The sequence below is a fragment of the Nipponia nippon genome, unplaced genomic scaffold (assembly GCF_047370975.1).
Source record: "Nipponia nippon isolate SJK-2023a ecotype South Korea unplaced genomic scaffold, ASM4737097v1 scaffold_3, whole genome shotgun sequence".
Lineage (NCBI taxonomy): Eukaryota > Metazoa > Chordata > Aves > Pelecaniformes > Threskiornithidae > Nipponia > Nipponia nippon.
In genome coordinates this window covers 84,468,160-84,474,159 of record NW_028262347.1, presented here as the reverse complement: position 1 = coordinate 84,474,159, position 6,000 = coordinate 84,468,160, and positions in this window count along the sequence as shown.

Genomic DNA, 6,000 nt, shown 5'->3' with positions numbered 1-6,000 from the left:
TTGTGAGGTGACCGCCCTCATCAAGTAACAGACCAATGTTATCTCTGATCCTCTACTAAGAGATTTCACCCACAGAAGATGGCCAGCTGCCTTACTGCTTGTATGGGAAAGTTAACAATCATAAAATGTTGCTAGTGTTCCCTAGTTTCTAAAAGCCACCAGTGTCCTGGACAGACAGCTTGTCACTGGGAGTCTTGAGTATACTGGACAGTGCTAAATATCCCCAATGAGAAACTTCTGGATGTGGAAATGGAGGCAGGTAGCAGCCAGGATGGGGAACGGTGTCCCAGGCCCAATACTCTGCTAACATTCTTCTTCCTCTGAGGTAGCCCAGTGGTGCACAGGCTGATGGGAAAAGGGTACTTAAAGAGGACTGCTAAATTAGCACGTGAACAGTTGATTAATTCACTGTAACTTACTTCAGCTGAGGCATTTTGATGAAAACAGGCTATTTCCTTGACTCTTGAAAAATGAATCTCTGGCAAGAGAAGGTCAGGGTGCCAAAAGGAACATCTTGGGAGACTTGCTGTCCTCTTGGCTAGCCTTGTCTCCTACCTCATGCTACAAGAGGAACAAAAGTGAACCTAAAAGCACAGAAAATGCCCCATCAGGGCAGAAAGCATAGTCCAGACACTGTATCTAGTAGTGGCAGTAGGAGATGCTTTTTAGGGAGAGCAGAGAAGCCTGGCCACTATCTGTTGTTCATTATGACCCAGTCACACTACCTCAATACCCACAATGACTGTGGTTGGGAACCCTGCATTGTCCCTTTAATGTCTGTTTATGGACTTGTTACCATGAATTTCTCAGATCTCTTTTGACCTTGTCCTGCCATCTGTGTCCAGTTTACTTGGGCAGCAGATTCCAGAAGTTCACAGTTTGCCATGTAAATAAGTACTCGTCTCCGTTTTAAACTATCAACTAATCACAATAAGTGCCAGTTCTTGCTATACTAATGTCTCATCATTAATGACTTGTCTGCATTTGAGAGACTGTGCTAGCCTAGAGAATTTTCCACTGGTTCAGTGGGAGCTGTAACATGTAACTGACAGCAGCACTTGATCTTGAAAGAGCAACTTAAAAAAATCCACAGATGCTCCATTCAAGAGAAGCAAATCCTCCATCCACGAAGTGGTGTGACTGTGGAATGATAATTACAGTATCCATGGTCATTGCATTTCAGTAACTCCACTCAGCTGGCTAAAGGAGTAAGAAAGTATTTTTATCCACAAGCCCATCCTGGAACTGGCCCACTAGATGTATTGAGTGGAAACTCCTTGAAAATCAAGGCACATTAGGCTGCACAAAGAACTGTAGGAATGCAGCTGTATGCCTTGCATTATCAAGCTGGGTTGTTTTTGCTCCTCTGTCCAGTTGTTTCCTGCTTTGTACTGTGCAGAGGTACAAGTCCTGATGTCAGTATTGAGTGCTTGGGATAGAACCTCTCTCCGTTGCCTATTACTGACAGTACGTTATTTTTGCAAGAATAGGATAAATATTCATTGATTTATACCCATTTTAGTCATTAAACTCTAAAGCTATGATTGGGCCTGATTCTTCTCTCATTTGTATTGCTAATCTTTTAACATAGTCAATAGAATTACTCAGAGTTTTGGACCAGTCTAGCCTAAAGAGAATCTGGCTTATGGAAACTAAGAGATGACAATCTGTAATTCACAAAATGGCAGCACTCCTCAATTAAGTAATGTCCACTTCGGTACATGTGTCCTCTTGTTTAGATATGGGTCTTTACATCTTACAAGTTCAGGAGCTGATGCTTTCAAGCTGGTCTTAAAGAGGCAAAGAAAATTGATCACACAAGTTGTTATGGGGGAAGAGAAGTACAGAAAACGTGCAACTGCTAAGCTCAGTTTATGAAGTGGACCAAGTGTTCTCCCCTCAATATCTACTGCTGAAGGTCTTTGTAGCTAGTTGTTGGCACAGGCTGCCAATCAAATGATATCACAGTATACCTTCCCAGCAGCTTTGGGGATGTTCTGTCGCTTGTTGATCCACCGTCCATGCCAAGGCTCATTATGCTTAGCTCTTGTTTATATTGTCCTGTTGGCCTTCGCTTACCACACTCAGCCCCTGTTTGCATTGTAACCAGCTCTTGGCCAAAGCAAGGCTGTGACATTCCTATGTCACAAGCAAGCAAGAACCCCAAATTGTTTTCACAATAAAAACTGAAGGCAATTATTATGGTCTGTGTTTCTCAAGGCCCTGAGGGCATTAAAAAACCTTAGTTGCCTTGACCACCCTCACTTGCGGCTTCCACTGACATACTGCCCATAGATGGCCCAGGAGCTCCATTTAAGCTCAGTTCTGCGCTATTAGTCTCCGCCTGAGCTATGGCATAGGTATGCTGGTCTCCATCTCACACCCGTGCCTATGTCCATGCCCGTGGCCAGCCATGGATCCTGTTGGTCTGTTTCCTGACCTGTGAACTGATTTTCTTCAGGTTGACTTCAGACCTGTCTCATCTCTGTGGACCAGCAAGGTGATCACTGTGTCTGTATATGACCTTGGTTGCCATCACAGGAGCTGATCCTGACCTGAGAATTGACTTCCCAGCTTGACCTAGGACCTGCCTCATCCGCATGAACCTGCCTGAAAATCTGGACTCTTGGTCGATCCTGGCTGCTAGCCCTGGGCCTGCCCTACTTGCCTTTTCCGGGTACACTGGGATGGGCCCTGGCTGGCAAGGCTCCTTCCTTGCTGTCTGCTTTATCTTGCTTGACTCGACTCCTCATCCCTTAGGGAGCAGCTGTCCCTTGCAGAACCCTGGCACTGTCTGGCAAGAGCTGCTGTGACTTGATCACAGAAAACAGTGGCTCTGGACACCTGGTCAGTTGTCTAGATTCTGCTGATCTATAATACTATGATGAAATTTTTATTTCAAGCTATTCTTTTTGAGTCACATTTGCCTAGCAAATCAGTCTGTGGTCAAACAGTAAGCAAGAAGAGACCTCACATTCAGCTCAGTTCTCCGTGGGTTGTGTGTGGGGGAGAACAAGGAAATGAAATACAGAATGCTGTATCTAATGTAATAGTAAAACATAACATACCGAATGAGACCTGATAGGCCAAATATTAGTGATGCAACTGAGCAATATTTCTCAATAGTAACTTAGAAATCAGAAGCTGTCTCTCTTGAACTGCCAGAGACAAAAGCTAAGTAATGTTACAGAAGAATACTCCTGTTGCTGCCATAGCTGGCTGGAACACTGCCGTTTAACCATGTAGTTAAATAACATGTGAGGCTGGGAAAAAGATCTGGGAGCTGAGGTGTGATGTTCTGTACTTGGATGTCTTGTTGTTCTCATGTACAGAGAAACAGAAGGGCCTGAATCCAGTCCCAAGTGGCACCTCTGTGCTCACTGCTAGTCCCTTATCCACTGTGGCCTTTCTGTTCCCTGCTTGAGGCATGTGACATTTTAGTCTCCTATGGACTGAAATTTGTGCTTAAACTCAGTCATTTAGAGGTTATGGATGATATGCAGAGTAAGGCCTCATCCAGCACCCCATTCTGGCTACCTGGTCTGTTCACATCTCCACCTCCAACCCAAGCCTGTGTCCTGCCACACAGCATGATGACTGCTCTCCTCACAGTCTATTTCCTGACTGGACAAAGGTGCTGCTTGCTGTTGTCTCTCTCCCTGTAGCATCCCCGCTGAGGCTCAGATCTGTCGGGTACTGAAGGGATTGGAGCTCCATCACTGTTTTGGCCTGGAGTTTTCCTTCAGCAGATCAGAGCTCCTATGCTGGCAAGCTCTGTGTGTGCCACCCTGCCTGTGCATGTGGATGGTCACTTTGTGGCATCCCAGGGCTCTGAACAGACCCAGGGAGCAGCCAGAGCTTTATCTCTCCAAAGTGGCTTTGGGATCCTGGCTCAGCTCTGCTTCCTGACCTGCAGCTCCAGAGATGTGATGCAGAGCCACAGTGCTTTGCACTGGCATTGCCTTTTCTGCGCTGCATCCATTGCTACCATGGATCTGGTTAAACCAAGAGCAGTTTTCCTGCCAAATGAAGTCTCTGTTCATCCTTGAACCCTAGCCACGGTGGTGGGAGGCAGAGTGTCTCCGTTTAAGTGTCTCTGATGAAGGTGGATTGTGGACTGGGCAGTAGGCTGTGGCAAAGGAGGTGCAGATGGATATGTTCCCCATCCTGCAGCCCTGCTTGTCTTACAAGACAAGCAGTAACTTTGTTAGCCTCCAAATCGGCAATCTGTGTTAACTGTAGTAGTGAGATCTGGCAGGGCTTCCTTGTCAGCATCATGCATGACTTCTCTAAGATAAGACAGGAAAATTGTGACAGGGCAGATTGTTGAGACATGCTGTCATAATTCCCTCTACTTCCAACTGGCATCTGGATTATTGGTCTACCCCATAGAGAGATCTTTCCATAGCAGCATCCTGATCAGCAAATGCCTAATCCATAGCACCAGGGCCAAGACTATCTGGGAAGTTGGAGATGATTTTCAGGCCATTTTCATAGCTGGATCTGATGAGCATTTACAGTTGACCCCATTAGGTGTACTCATCTGAGTGAACCATGACAGCTCAGCTGGATTTTTGGGTATAAGGTCTGCCCTTCCACCCTCACAGTTCTCTGCTACATCTTGATTTCCACCTCATTTGTTTTCCACTTCTGCTGTCTGCTGCTCAGAAACACTGCTTAGCCCCATATCCACCTTTTAATCCCAGATGCAATGAACACAATTCATAACCATCACTGTGACAGGTGTGGCTCCTCCTTGTACTGCTGACTGGCCTAAGCAACACAGCTTCAACTTCAAAAGGTAGCTGGGACCCCCTGCTTCAGCTGCATTCCCTAAATATCTTCCTTGAAGGTTTATCTCACAGCTGTACCAGGTGCCCCCTGAACCTGCACCACATGCCATTACTGTTCAAGTTCAAAGCTCTCAAGATAGATGGTCCCCTGAAGATTGTCCTGTCTCTGCTATGAGGAATATCATAAAGAACTTACTGCTGCTTAAACACACAGGTTCCTGTCTCACAGTCCCGCTCCAGGCCAGTGGTAGGAGAAGCAGTGTTAGCTGTGATGAAGAGACTATTTACATAGTAACATAGGGCCTGAACCATGAAGATCATGGCAGAGCAACCCCGTATCTCTGGAGTCTTCTGAAGACTTCTTACAAGACCTCTTTAGCAGCTTACCTGTGGATATCCAAGTAGGGTGGATTTCTAGCCTACCTGTGGATATGAGATGATGAGGTGGGTTAACACTGGCAGGAAGCCAAGCACCACACAGCTGCTTGCTCTCCCCTCTCCCTGCCCCATGGGATGGGGGAGAGAATTGGAAGGGCAAAAGCTAGAAAACTTGTGCATCAAGATAAAGACAGTTTAATAAGTGAAGGGGAAAAAAAGACAAGACACCCCAAATGATGCAGAGGCAATCACTCATCACCAGCAGACTGATGACCAGCCAGTCCTCAAGCAACTGCAACTTCAGAAAAAACGCCCTCAAGTTTTATTGTTGAGCATACCGTTAGGTGACATGAAAGATCCCTGTGGTCAGTTCGAGTCAGTTGTCCCAGCTGTGTTCCCTCCTAGCATCTTGCCCACCCCCAGCCTAGTCACTTGAGGGCAAAGTCAGAAACTGAGGAGGCCTTGACACTGTGCAAGCACTGTTCAGCAATAGCTAAAATGTTGGTGTATCAACACTGTTTTGGTCACCAGGCTAAACCACAGCACTATACGGGCTGCTATGAAGAAAATTAACTCCATCCTTGATTTTGCCCAATGGTTGTAATGCCTGGTTCTGATAGAGGTTTTCTGCTTCTAATGGAGGTTTTACTTCCTGTGGGCGCTACAGCTTAGAGGTGAATTTTGGGGAGAGTTAAACCATATGGTCACCATTGAGCAATCCCTGAGTGCTTGGAAAAGAAAAGCTCAGCACTGAAAGTTCCTAGAGCTGCTCTGAACACACTCCCTGGTATGACTAATAGGAAAGGAACACATGAATCATTGCTTTCTT